The following is a 14,562-nucleotide window of genomic DNA, read 5'->3' on the forward strand; positions in this document are numbered from 1 at the left end:
GTGCACAGGAAGCCAGTGCAGGTAAGCCAGTATAGGCGTAATATAATCTAACTTTCTTGGTCTTGTCAAAAGTCTAGCAGCCGCATTTTGTACCAACTGTAATCGTTTAATGGAAAGGGGCTTTACATTAAGAGAGATTTTAGTGTGCTACTTTTTTTTTTCTATAAATGCATTTATTCTTGATTTATTTAAAATACTCAGGGTTATTAGTTATTCCCAAAGCCCCAAAAAAGTCTGCGGGTGTTTTCTATTGGGGCTCCTGTCCTCTGGATCGCCCTTCCGGTAACAGTTAGATATGCTACCAAGGTAGAAGCATTTAAGTCCTATCTTAAAACTCATTTGTATGCTCTGGCCTTGAAACAGACCCCCTTTTTAGACCAGTTGATCTGCCGTTTCTTTTCTGCTCTGCTTCCCTCTCCTTTGTGGATTGGGGGGGGGGTTTGACCAAAGATTAGGATCTAGCTGTCCAAAGTCGGGACTCAGGGTGGACCACTCCTGCTGGCCCCACTATGGACTGGACTCTCACTATTATTTTAGATCCACTACGGACTGGACACTCACAATATTATGCTAGAGCCACTAGACGTCCATTGCACCTGTCGCCCAAGGGGTGGGGGTGATGGGGACGGGGTCCCCAGATCTGCGGTCCCCTCCAAGGTTTCCCATTGTCATTCCATTGAGTTGAGTTTTTTCTTGCCTTGATGTGGGATCTGAGCCAAGGATGTCGTTATGGCTTTTGCAGCGCTTTGAGACACTTGTGATTTAGGGCTATATATGAAAACATTGATTGATTGATTGATTGTTGGAAAGTATGTTTTCTTATGATTTTTTTTTATTTTATTCCTTAGTCATGTTTTTCATTAGGTAATTACAGATTTTTTTATTTTTTTAAAAAAAGCTTCATCTTGATACGTATGTTTTTATTTCTTTGTCATATGTTTTAATTATGCAATATATTGCGTTATATTTTTCTCTATTGTTTTTTTTTAATACTTTCAGCCATGAACATGTTACATTACAAACATTAAAATTCTTATTCAAAATATTTTTTTCTTATGAATTAATGGTTTTTGTTATTCCTTTGTCATGTTTTAATCATGTATTGGTAATTGTATTTTTACATGATTCTTATTCATTTTGATTTTTATCTTATGATCCTACGATTTCCCTTTTTCTTTACTTAGTCCTATAATCTAACGATTTGATCAATTTGATCATTTTTTTCTGTGAGATTTCACAAATTAATTAATTTAGAACATATTTTTATTCCTCCTTGAAACTGTCCATCTATTACTTGATTTAGATTTTTTTTATCAAACATGTTTGATCCATTTAGCATTTATTGATTTTGATATTTTTTTCTAAAATGCTTTTATCCTTAAACATGTATATTTAAAATGTCTAATGACTTATCCTTATTTTTTAACCTTTTACGTAATCATCAAGATCATTTTACTTATATTGAATATTCTAATTGATTTATTTAATTAGAGTGATTTTTTATTTGACTTAAAAATTATTTCCAAGTACAATAAAAGCTAAAAAGCCCAATATGTATTTTAAAATAACTTAGACATATTGAATGCTTTGTCTATAAGTTGTCTAAACTGCATTATGGTTTGCATTATTTTGAAGGCACTTGTGTTTGGCCCTGATAAAAAAAACAAGTGTTTAAATCATTTATCAATCCATCCATTTTCTACCGCTTATTCCCTTTCGGGGTCGCGAGGGGCGCTGGCGCCTATCTCAGCTACAATCGGGTGGAAGGCGGGGTACACCCTGGACAAGTCGCCACCTCATCGCAGGGCCAACACAGATAGACAGACAACATTCACACTCACATTCACACACTAGGGCCAATTTAGTGTTGCCAATCAACCTATCCCCTGGTGCATGTATTTGGAGGTGGGAGGAAGCCGGAGTACCCGGAGGGAACCCACGCATTCACGGGGAGAACATGCAAACTCCACACAGAAAGATCCTCAGCCTGGAATTGAACCCAGGACTGCAGGACCTTCGTATTGTGAGGCAGACGCACTAACCCCTCTACCACCGTGAAGCCCATTATTAAATAAAATAAAATAAAAAGTTTTGATTAAGTAACTTATTTTGGTAGAAAAAGGTTACTTGACAAATGGTCATTTCTACTCACTGGCTATAGATGTAGTAGGAGTAATAATAGTAGTAGTGGTGGTGATGTAGTATTAGTGTGTATTTATTGGTTGTTGGCAGCAAGCGGTGAGAGGTTTGTGTAATTTACTGCACTTCTCTCCAGGATGGATGAAGGCAGTCTTTCCCAGAGTCCCCCTGTAGTCTTTCATGGCCCTTTCCTCCACCCCAGGTCGTCTCTGCACCGCCATCTCTGCATGCGACTCGGAGCACGAGAGAGAAAGAGAGTCGTTCTCCTTGCCGTCGCAGAGGCTCCTCATCCATCATTACGCCGTGAGGCTTTGAGGATGATGCGGCCCGACAGCTCCCGCTCACCATCGAGGCGGGCGAGTAAACGGCACACTGGCGCTCCCCCAACCCCCAAACATTGGTGATGATGACAGTTACTTCCACAACGGCGTCGTAAAATAAACTTATTGGTGCTGTCAACGCAAACCTCTCCGAGCTTTATGGGTAAAAAAAAATAAAAAATAAAAACAGTGTCACAGGATTAACTATTGCTTTTTCTTCGGCTTTATCCCCCTCAAAATAACATATTTGATTTAAAAGGGAAAAGAATAAATTAAATATTGTTACACCATTTTATTGTTTTTTCCCTAAAGATGGAAAAAAAACTATTTTGGACGTGTAGAGCAGTGTTTTTCAACCACTTCGCCGTGAGATACAGTCTGTTGTGCCGTGAGTTATTATGTAATTTCACCTATTTGGGTTAAAAATATTTTTTGCAAACCAGTAATTATAATCCGCAAATAATGTGCCATTGTTGAGTGTCGGTGCTGTCTAGAACTCAGCAGAGTAACCATGTTATTTTCCTCAATCTCAGTAGGTGGAAGCTAGTAGCTAATTGCTTTGTAGATGTCGGGAAGACGTCGTGTGAGACGATGATGTTTTTCGTGATCATAATATGCAGACGACAGCGGGAGGCAGCTCGCAGGTAAAAAGGTGTCCAATGCTTAAACCAAAAAAGAAAAACTAAAGGTAAGTGCCCCTGAGAGAAGACATTGAAGCTTAGGGATGGCTATGCAGAACAAAATTCAAACTGAACTGTACCATCCATCAATACATTTTCTACCGCTTATTCCCTTTTGGGGTCGCGGGGGGCGCTGGCGCCTATCTCAGCTACAATCGGGCGGAGGCGGGGTCTGAACTGTACCAAGTAAACAAAAACAGAATGCTGGTCGACAGCAACGACTTACAGCGTGTGGAGCAGCAGATGGCGTCCGCAAAATACATCCGTACAAGACATCACAATCAACAATGTCCACGCAAACAAAAATAGCAACCACTGAAATATTCTTGATTGCTAAATCAAATCAGGTGCCGCGAATGGCGCTCAAATGAAAGAAATGAAACTGCAACAGGAAAATACCAAAAAACAGGAAAAGCCACCAAAATAGGAGGGCAAGACAAGAACTACAACACTATGCACGGGATCACAACCAAAAAACTCAATATAAGTCACAGCATGATGTGACAGGTGGTGACAGTACACCTACTTTGAGACAGGAGCTATAGTAATGCATAGTTTGTTATGGTTTAAAGTCATATCCAAAAATTGCAACAACAACTTGTTATTGTCTATTAAGTTTTATTTCTTAATGATTTCTGCTGATGGTGTGCCTCCAGATTTTTTCAATGAAAAAAATACGCCTTGGCTCAAAAAGTTGAAAAACACTGGTTTAGAGCACTAAAACAGAAACATGCACTGATGCAACCCTTGATTCCAGCTTTGCGGACAAGGCAGCATTCACAATAATTAGTATGCTCGCAGTAACAACAACCAATGATAGAAAAAATATAGAATAAGATAACTAATTGCTAGACTGACTGCTAGTGTCGACTACAAACATGTACTCACAAAGTGCAACTTACTTGGTCCTTTTGGATCGGAAATCAATCAATATTAATTGTGTACTTGCAAGGCAAAGCAAAGTTTGAAAGTGGTAAATGTGACTGTTAAAGCGCTGACCAGAAAATAAACTTGACACGCGACCTAAAAGCTGTGAAAATCAATTTTTTCTGCACTCGCGGAGTTGGTGTGAATCAGAAGAATTTAGAAGATGATAGGACAGCATTCAAAACGAATAGTGTTGTGGCAGTGAAAGCGAACAGTCTGAGGATATTAAAAGTTTGTGACTGCTGGAGTGCCGACTAGAAACCTGCACTTTTCATGTGACTATAAACTTCAGTTAGTGTGGCCATCTTCGATTAATTGCTATTTATTCAGTGTAGTTGTTGCATATGTTTGCACATACGCAGTCTGACCCACAACAAGAGGACAGACTACAACTTTGGATCGCAACTAGATAAAAATGCTGGACTGTCAGAAAGTTATTTGGGTAAACATTTACCATATACGGAGATATCCTATTATCCTCACAATTATTTATCCTGAACTTCAAAAAAACCTTTCATCAAAATGAATTCAAACCGTGCAACATTGTAAACATTAGCTGGTTAGCTAGCTTGTTGGTTCTGGTTACCTTTGTTCTCTGGCCCACAATGAGGATGCTCATCACAGACAAATTGGAGATGTTGCGTAATGTTGTCACACACCTGCGGAAACACAAATGTTGACAATTAAAACAATGAAATTCCCTTATGTGATGTAAATGAGACAAAACATGCGGCCCAATCTCCATCCAGAGATGAGTTATCGGTATCTTTTGATGGTCAGTAGACGAGACAAACGACGTTATCGGGACCAGCTGCGGAAGCTATCAATAAAACCCGGCAACCATCCTGGAGGCCACGTGGGCAAGCACTAATATGTCTCTTTTGTGGAACGATATCAGCCTGTAAACATGTTCAGATATAGCGCAGCACAGAGCCGCAGCAATTGGCATCATTCAGGTCAGGATCATTTCCTCTGAGCCATCCACTGCCATAGCATCAACATACAAGTCAATGTACACAAATGACATGACTAAATGATGAAACGAGTGAAGAAGACAACTAATTAAGTAGTTGACAACCCTTTAAAAACTGATCGACAATGGATTTTGGCCCCCGAATTACTGGTCTAAAATAGTCTATAATATGGTCTATAAGAGTGCAGGACCAGCTGGTTCTATTAAAGTGTACGAAGCGTACATTGTTTTCTTTTTTCACTACTTCGCAGTCAAGCGAGCTTAATAGTTAGCATAGATTTTCCTAACTACCTGCTGTGTTTTTGCTCAGTTCCACCTTTTAGAACCCTTGCTATTATTATATCTTCCATCCATCAATTTACTTCCGCTTATCTAAGGTTGGGTTGCAGGGGCAGCAGCCTAAGCAGAGATGCCAAGACTTCCCTCTCCCCAGCCACTTCGTCCAGCTCCTGCCGGGAGATCCCGAGGCGTTCCCAGGACAGCATAGAGACAGTCTTCCCAACGTGTCCTGGGTCTTCCCCGTGGCCTCCTGCCAGTCGGACGTGCCCTAAACACCTCCCTAGAGAGGCGTTCGGGTGGCATCCTGGACAGATGCCCGAACCACCTCATCTGGCTCCTCTCAATGTGGAGGAGCAGCGGCTTTACTCTGAGTTCCTGCCGGATGACAGAGCTTCTCACCCTATCTGTAAGGGAGAGCCCCGCCATCCGGCAGAGGAAAGTAATTTCGGCCGCTTGTAGCCGTGATCTTGTTCTTTCGGTCATAACCCAAAGCTCATGACCATAGGTGAGGATGGGAACGTAGATCCACCGATAAATTGAGAGCTTTGCCTTCCGGCTCAGCTCCTTCTTCACCACAACGGATCGATACAGCGTCCGCATTACTGAAGACGCCGCTACGATCCGTCTGACGATCTCATGATCCATTCTTTCCTCACTCGTGGACAAGACCCCTAGGTACTTGAACTCCTCCACTTGGGGCTTTATTATATCTAACATACTGAAATAATTGATATGTGGGCATTTGTCCATCGATTCAAAATCGTCCACATCCCAATTGGAGGACAGCCAAAGAAGACTTGAAAACAAACAGCCAAGGAAGACCTGAGAGAGATGGGAGTCAGCTGGCATGGAGTAAGAAGGGTCGCCAGTGACCGGAACAAATGGAGGGGACTCGTCGCCCAATGTTCCAACAGGAATGGAAGGAACAAAGTCTAAGTACCTTGCCTACCGCCAGAATGCAGCTGAGTTAGGCTCCGGCATCCCCGCGACCTCATAAAAGGGACAAGCAGTAGAAAATGGATGGATGGAAGTTGGCGGGAGAAAAACAAGTAAAAGCGATGTAATATGAATGCTAGGACAATAGGTGGCAGTGTCACTCTGTAAAGCAGTGGTTCTCAACCTTTTTCCAGTGATGTACCCCCTTTGAACATTTTCAGTGATGTACCCCCTTTGAACATTTTTTTATTTCAAGTACCCCCTAATCCGAGCAAAGCATTTTTGGTTGAAAAAAAGGGATTAAGAAGTAAAATACAGCACTATGTCATCAGTTTCTGATTTATTAAATTGTGTAACAGTGCAAAATATTGCTCATTTGTAGTGGTCCTTCTTGAACTCTTTGGAAAAAAAGATATAAAAATAACTAAAAACTTGTAGAAAAATAAACAAGTGATTCAATTATAAATAAAGATTTCTACACATAGAAGTAATCATCAACTCAAAGTGCCCTCTTTGGGGATTGTAACAGAGATTTATCTGGATTCATGAACTTAATTCTAAACATTTCTTCACAAAAAAAGAAATCTTTACCATCAATCTAGCGGTCAACACTGAATATTGCATTGTTGCATTTCTTTTCACAGTTTATGAGCTTACATTCATATTTTGTCAAAGTATTATTCAATAAATATATTTATAAAAGATTTTTGAATGGTTGCTATTTTTAAAAAATCTCACGTACCCCTTGGCATACCTTCAAGTACCCCAAGGGGTACGGTTACCCCCATTTGAGAACCACTGCTGTAAAGAAACAGAGGTTTGATCACAGGTTTTACCAAAAAAAAAAAAAAAGTATTTAGAAAACATGCTGATATTAAAATGTTACTTAAGCAATTGCAGTAAGTTTGTGGTTTTTAGTTTTTACTTGCAAACAATAATGAAATAACAAAAAAAAACATGTTTGAATAAATTTTCAGTTCAAAGGGGCAACAACAGCACAAAGCAAGCAATGACGGCTTAAAGGTGATGCTTTTAGGGTGTACCGAGACCTTCTCTGAGGTCTTAATAGCGCCACAGACTTTGAGAGTCTTCTTCGGAGCAGAAACAAATTCAACATTCAGCCATGGAGAATCAATAAAACTCCATTCACAGCAGACACGTCTTACTCATGCTGACAATCCACACTTCTTTTCTTTTTTTTTTCCCCTACGCTGGAATAAAACGGTGAAATCGAATCAATTCTCTCTCAGGACTCTCCTCATGTAATTCAGAGAAAAATATTCAACTTCTTTTTCAAGAAAATGCAAATAAAAAAGCAAAACATGAGGGTGGAATTTTTAAAGTTGCTAATGTTCTTCAGGCAGCAGCAAACGTCAGAATGTTCTCCTCCTGGATATCCTGGTGACAGTTCCCAAGGAAAAACTTCTTAAAGTCTCAAAAGTCAAACTGAATACTTGACGTGAAGACTTACTAGTGTATGGAGGAGGAGAAGGATTTATTCGTATTCCTTGAGTACATTGTGATGATGGAGCAAAAAAAAAGCCCAGAATTGTCTCCTGGAAAAAACAGTCCAGAGGGAATGGATTCAAAAAGAAGTTTGCTTGTAAGAAATTAAAATGGATAAAATGCAATCTGATTTTTTTTTTATTTTTATAAAAGGTAAAAATATTATTGAAATATTATAAAGCAGTGGTTCTTAACCTGGGTTCGATCGAACCCTAGGGTTTCGGTGAGTCGGCCTCAGGGGTTCGGCAGAGGTGAAAACACACCCGACTCATCATCTCAATAAAAACTTCTCCCTATCGGCGTATTACGGATACGGCAACAGCAGAAGTCACTGATTTGCAGGTGTGTCATTTGTTGTGAGTTTATGCAGTCTAATGTGAGTTTAGCGTCGGTTTTCTTCTTTGAACAAGGTGATGTTCATGCACGGTTCATTTTGTGCACCAGTAAAAAAACATGGTAACACTTTAGTATGGGGGACACATTCACCAATAATTAGTTGCTTATTAACATGCAAATTAGTAACATTGTGGCTCTTAACTAGATATTATTAAGTACTTATTAATGCCCTTTTCGGCGTGGCCTCATTATAACCCACCCATCCATCCATTTTCTACCGCTTATTCCCTTTGGGGTCGCGAGGGGCGCTGGTGCCTATCTCAGCTACAATCGGGCGGAAGGCAGTGTACACCCTGGACAAGTCGCCATCTCATCGCAGCTTATTATAACCCTAACCCTCTAACCATAACCCTAACCAAATAACTCCGAATTAAGTCTTTGTTACTTAAAATATGTTCCCCTATTGTCCAAAAACCTCTAAATTAAGTTTGTTACTTAGAATATGTTCTCCATACTGAAGTGTTACCAAAAACATATAATTTTGGCTTTAATTTAAAAAAAAATTGTTTTTATTTTTTCACTAAGAAGGGTTCTGTGAATGCGCATATGAAACTAATGGGGTTCGGTACCTCCAACAAGGTTAAGAACCACTCTTATACAGGGTCTGCACAAGTTTTCCAAGCACTGTTCACATCAGTTTGCAAGATTTTTCTCCACATTCCTACATGGAAATTATTATCATAAGTACAAAATTGTTACTGTCTAATAAAAATCATCAGGCTTCAAAAAATGTAGGGTATACCACATGGAGGATTTGGAGGGATTTTGTTCAGCCTATTACACAACATTTTTGCCCTAAATAAAGCATTTTTTAAACAATAAGTGTTAAATTTCCAAGCACAAAAATGCCCGTGTAGGGATGTACATCTTTAGGATTTTGTCGATACTGACACTAATATCAATATTCCTTATCGATGCCTGTATTCATCGGCACTACATGTAATTGCTGTAAATAAAGATTTTAAAAATTCATTTTTTTATTACCATTTTTAGTATCAGAATAGGTTGTACACCACCGACATCATTTTATTAACACCTGTTATGTTTGCTGTTATGTCTGCAGTTGTTATGTCATCATCTTGTGAAGACCACACATATCCATCACTGTGTTTCTATTCATTACAATAACACTCCGCAGGTAATAGTATTTATGTATAGACCTTTTACATAATACATCATATCAATCAATACAATTAACTAGCATATTAGGTGGGTGTACATTTAAGCATGGTGTGTTGTGATTCCATGCAAATGTGGCACGGTAGAGTGACGTCAGCCCACAATTAGAAACCTGTCGGCTAAAACATAACAGATACTGTGATATGATTGTTCATGTTTTTCAGTCAGTATAGATTGGTGTCCCTACGTATGGGGTTGTGCATTACAAACTGGGTGTTTAGAAGCTAGCTTATCTCTTGGCATACCTCACTTTTGCGGCTAATACCGAAGCATGCCGATGTGTTAGTACTCTGGAAAAAGAAATCCTCAGTGTTTGCTCTTACAATAACAAAATCAATCAATCAATGTTTATTTATATAACCCTAAAGCACGAGAATCTCAAAGGGCTGCACAAGCCACAACGACATTATTGGCTCAGGTATATAAAAATATATAGCTTGGTTATTAAACAGGTTACAGAACATAAAATAAGTATTGGTGACAAATTTTTAATGCATTTTTAAAGTGATTTAGAGGAAGAATGGATTGCTCACATCAGACGCATTGTTAGCCACAAGAGAACAAGCCAATTTGTAATTGTTTCACTGCAAAAAGAAAAACATTTTTGTCTTTCATAAAGATTGGGAAAAATAGGCAAAATTCCAAAAAAAGGTGCTGTTCCCCTATCTTTAAGTAAAGCGCGTTCACTTAAAACGAATAACAAGTCTTAGTGTGCGTGACTTTAAGGGAGTTTTGAAGGATAAATATTGTTGTCACAAACTGATTATGAGATCCTAGGGTTAGGCAACATGGCCAAAAAAAAGATTACAATTACTTTTTTAATATCAACTAATCTCAATTAATATCATATGTTTTTGTTATTAACCTGCCAGTTTTAAAGCATCTGTACTAAAAAAACAACAAAGAAAACTATTGATTAGTTCAACATATTTTCAAACTATTGGGTGAAAAAAAAAATAAAATTAAAGCCGAGCCGCATGTGGCTCTTATGCCTCCTTGTTGTGGCTCTCTCAGATTTGTTTAACACCGTAGTGAGAAAAGTTAAAAAAAATTTAAAAGAGCCCGAACGAGACAAGCGGTAGAAAATGGATGTATGGATGGGTTCCATAGTTTGTGGACGTCTGTGAAGCCGTGAATCCCCTCAGGCTGAGTCCTGAGGCGCAAGGAAGGCAAGTAAAAGAGACCGGAAGCCTGTGTGTTCAGTTCAGCTTCTCGAGTATGCAACCCTTTGGGTAAGCTAACCAAGAATACTTGCCAAAAAAGAAAAGAGAAAGAAAAAAAAAAGTTTAATTTCACATTGACTGATTCATTTTCCTGTTAAATTAAAAATGACAAAAATTTAAAGGCCTACTGAAACCCACTACTACCGACCACACAGTCTGATAGTTTATATATCAATAATGAAATCTTAACATTGCAACACATGCCGGGTTAGTTTACTAAATTGCAATTTTAAATTTTGCGCCGAAAAATCCTGCTGAAAGGTCTCGTTATGATGACGCGTGCGCGTGACGTCACGGATTGTAGAGGACATTTTGTTCTAGCATCGTTTCCAGCTATTAAGTCGTCTGTTTTCATCGCAAAACTCCACAGTATTCTGAACACTGTGTTGCTGAATCTTTTGCAATTTGTTCAATGAACAATGGAGACATCAGAGAAAAAAGCTGTAGGTGGGAAGCGGTGTATTGCGGCCGGCTTTAGCAACACAAACACAGTCGGTGTTTCATTGTTTACATTCCCGAAAGATGACAGTCAAGCTTTACTATGGAAAAGAGATGTCAAGCGAACATGGTTGGGTTGGACCAAACACACAAGGTACAGTTTATAATGCGTATTGATAAAAAAAAAAGTTTACCATTCTGTATTCTGAAGGCGATCTATGTCGTGTGCTATGTCGGGTTCAAAGCGGTATGGCTCTATCCCTTGTTGCGGTTGGGCCTGGCCGAGTGGTCCTGCCACCCCTACAGCTGCCACGGCGCCTGTCACAGCATCTTACCTATCTGAATCGCTCCCACTGCCCTCTTTTTTTTTTCGTAGTGCTTCACTCTCACTTTCCTCATCCACGAATCTTTCATCCTTGCTCAAAATAATGGGGAAATCGTCGCTTTCTCGGTCCGAATTGCTCTCGCTGCTGGTGGCCATGATTGTAAACAATGTTCAGATGTGAGGAGCTCCACAACCCGTGACGTCACGCGCATATTGTCTCCTACTTCCGGTACAGGAAAGGCTTTTTTTATCAGCACCAAAAGTTGCGAACTTTATCGTCGATGTTCTCTACTAAATCCTTTCAGCAAAAATATGGACATATCGGGAAATGATCAAGTATGACACATAGAATGGACCTGCTATCCCCGTTTGAATAAGAAAATTGCGTTTCAGTAGGCCTTTAAACTTTTAAAAGTTTATAAGCTGTGTTACGTTTTGCGGCTCTATACTTTTTTCCTTTAATGGAGAGGCAGAAAAACATCTCTTTTGATGGTAAACGTTGCAGACCCCTGATCTAGAGACTTAAATGTTGAAAGTAAAAAAAAAAACTGTTATAAGTGGGGCCCTTTTGGAGAGTTTTAGTAGATTTTTTCTTTCTTAAAACGGTCATTGCTCAAAATCTAATGTATGATATAAAATCAATTGTGTTATAAATTATGAACTTATTTAAGACTCCAATTACTTCATTTCAATTATTCCCCTAGAGGGGGAGGGGGGGGGTTGCCCACATCTGAGGTCCTCTCCAAGGTTTCTCATAGTCAGCATTGTCACTGGCGTCCCACTGGATGTGAATTCTCCCTGCCCACTGGGTGTGAGTTTTCCTTGCCCTTTTGTGGGTTCTTCCGAGGATGTTGTAGTCGTAATGATTTGTGCAGTCCTTTGAGACATTTGTGATTTGGGGCTATATAAATAAACATTGATTGATTGATTATTCCACCTTGACATTTTTTGGGTGGAAAAAATTGCGCGTTTTGTGTTTTTGAAAAAAATAAAACTTAAAACTTTTTATTTCAACTTTCTATCAACAGATCGACCTGAAGTTGATCTAGAGATATGAGCATTGAATAATAAAAAAGTAAAATATATGACCTCTTTTTAATATTTTGATGACTGAGACCCTGAAAGTTAAAACAATCTCCATCCATCCATTTTCTAACGCTTATTGCGGGGGACGCTGAAGCCTATCTCAGGTACAATCGGGCGGAAGGTGGGGTACCCACTGGACAAGTCGCCAACCTATCACGGGTTAAAACAATCTATATATTGTATATCACATGTTTTAATTTTTCAGTGTGCGGCCTTCAGTGGAAATGGTGTGGACACCTCTCCTTTAGACCCTCAAACTACAAAGAAAGCAACACATCTTAATACATTTGTGAGACTGAACCAACTGAAATGTTATTTGGTGAAAAATAAGAAGAAGCCCGCAGGACAAAAGCGTATGCGGCATGAAATTAGGGTGTTTTCCCATTTCAATTCGCACAAAGAAGTGTCATTAACGACCTCATTGACTTCTCCCAATAGATATAGACTTTGCCTCTTGTGCTAATCAGGCGTATACTTTTTTTTTTTTTCCAAACAAAACCCTACAAAGAAAGTTTCTTTTAAGAAAGTCCATAATGAAAGACATCCCATGAACACACAACCCAGCAGCCATAAATTATCCAAGTAATGTTCCATCAATCTTGGCGGACACTTGGCTGTGACATAAACATCGGCGTTTAATCAGCAGAGGCCAATTAGTGGGCTTCAAGATTGAGGCGGGGCTTCATGATGTCATCACGTCCCCCCCTATGTGACGAAGTGATGACTGCTCCTACAGAAGAGGTCACCCGAAATCCTGTGTCCGCCAGGATCGGTCGTAAAATGACAGCAATATCCCGAAAATGCCACCTTTCATCCGCCGTTACAATGGCTTTTATGGCATTTGGCTGTGTGTGTGTCTTTGGACGACTAAAACAGGCCGAATGCGGCTCATAAAATAAATGAGCGCTAACACCGCCCTTCACATCCCTCCGAGCGGATGTTGCCTTCTCGCCGTTTCGCTCGGCGGCCAACGCCTGACTAATGAATGAAAATGGTCTGACAAGGGATTAAATAACAGGAGGAAGTCAGAGTACGGCCTTTCTTTCTGCTTTTTCCATGAGAAGAAGAGGACGGATATTCAGGATTAATCATGACTGGAGTTACGCTCACAAAGTCGACGTAGGTACAATTATCGACCTCTAAATTGTTGTACTTATTAGTAAAAGGAGAGGTTAAATTGGGTGTTGGAATTGCGACTAAGATTAAGATGATAATGCAAAGTTTCAACATCAACAATATAAAGATATCCTTGTGAGAACCAGTGCCCTCTGCAATGGATGTTTGTCTTGCTCTAATTCTTTTGTCAGTTGAACATTTCAAAAGGAATTGCTCCGTTATGAGTTTTCACAAGTGTCTACAATAGAAGACGCTGGCGCTCAAGATGCTATAGCAATTCCGCGATCATTTTAAACAAAGCAGTCGATGATAATTGATAATAGCTACTTAACCGAAGAAGGCAACAGTTGCAATTTATGATTCATACACAAAATGTGATTAAAACAGAACAAAATGCAATATACAATGATATTATCCTCGTTTAAACCCACAGGGTTCTCTGCAGTGGATATTTGAATTCAAAGTACAAAAAAAGAGAGTAGATTTTACTGTAAAAAAAAAAATGGCAGTTTAGTCACCAGAATTCTATCTTAAAAATAAAGACTGTACCACAAGTTCTCAGAGGGATATAGCAATTTTTTGACAATGACCATACGTTCCAAGAATGCCGGTTTAATAGGGATTCCCAGAACCTCAAAAAGTTCAAGGGTTCTAGAGCGCGTTGTATTTGGCCTACAGTACTCTGTAATGCTCTACCGGCAACAGTTAGCAATGCTACCTCTGTAGAAGCAATAAAGTCCCACCTTTAATCTCATTTATATACTCTAGCTTTTAAATACACTCTTGTTTTAGACCAGTTTACTTTCTCTCTCTTGCCCCCTTTTCCTGCATGGAGAGGTTACCAGGTGGCCACGGATAATATCTGGAGAGGTACCAGTCTGGAGCAGGCGCTATCTGTTCCAAGTCGTGACCCGGGGTAGACCACTTTTCTTTGCATCAGTCCGTCACATCTCTGCATGGCCAAATTGCTGATATGCAAGAAGATCCCCTTACAACCCTCTTCTAACCTTCCAATGGACTGGACTCTTACGTTATCTTG

At 39.5% G+C, this 14,562-nt stretch overlaps 1 protein-coding gene across 4 annotated transcripts in view; it reads right to left on the reverse strand.

Moving 5' to 3' along the window:
- Positions 1-14,562, reverse strand: part of LOC133553138 (kelch-like protein 29) — a 600,020-nt gene that overhangs the window by 531,668 nt on the left and 53,790 nt on the right. For all 4 annotated transcript variants that reach the window (XM_061901009.1, XM_061901008.1, XM_061901007.1 and 1 more), the window contains exon 2: positions 4,653-4,725. The gene's annotated coding sequence lies outside the window, so the exon portion shown is untranslated. The remainder of the gene's footprint in view (positions 1-4,652; positions 4,726-14,562) is intronic.

This window comes from Nerophis ophidion, linkage group LG05 (assembly GCF_033978795.1).
Source record: "Nerophis ophidion isolate RoL-2023_Sa linkage group LG05, RoL_Noph_v1.0, whole genome shotgun sequence".
Lineage (NCBI taxonomy): Eukaryota > Metazoa > Chordata > Actinopteri > Syngnathiformes > Syngnathidae > Nerophis > Nerophis ophidion.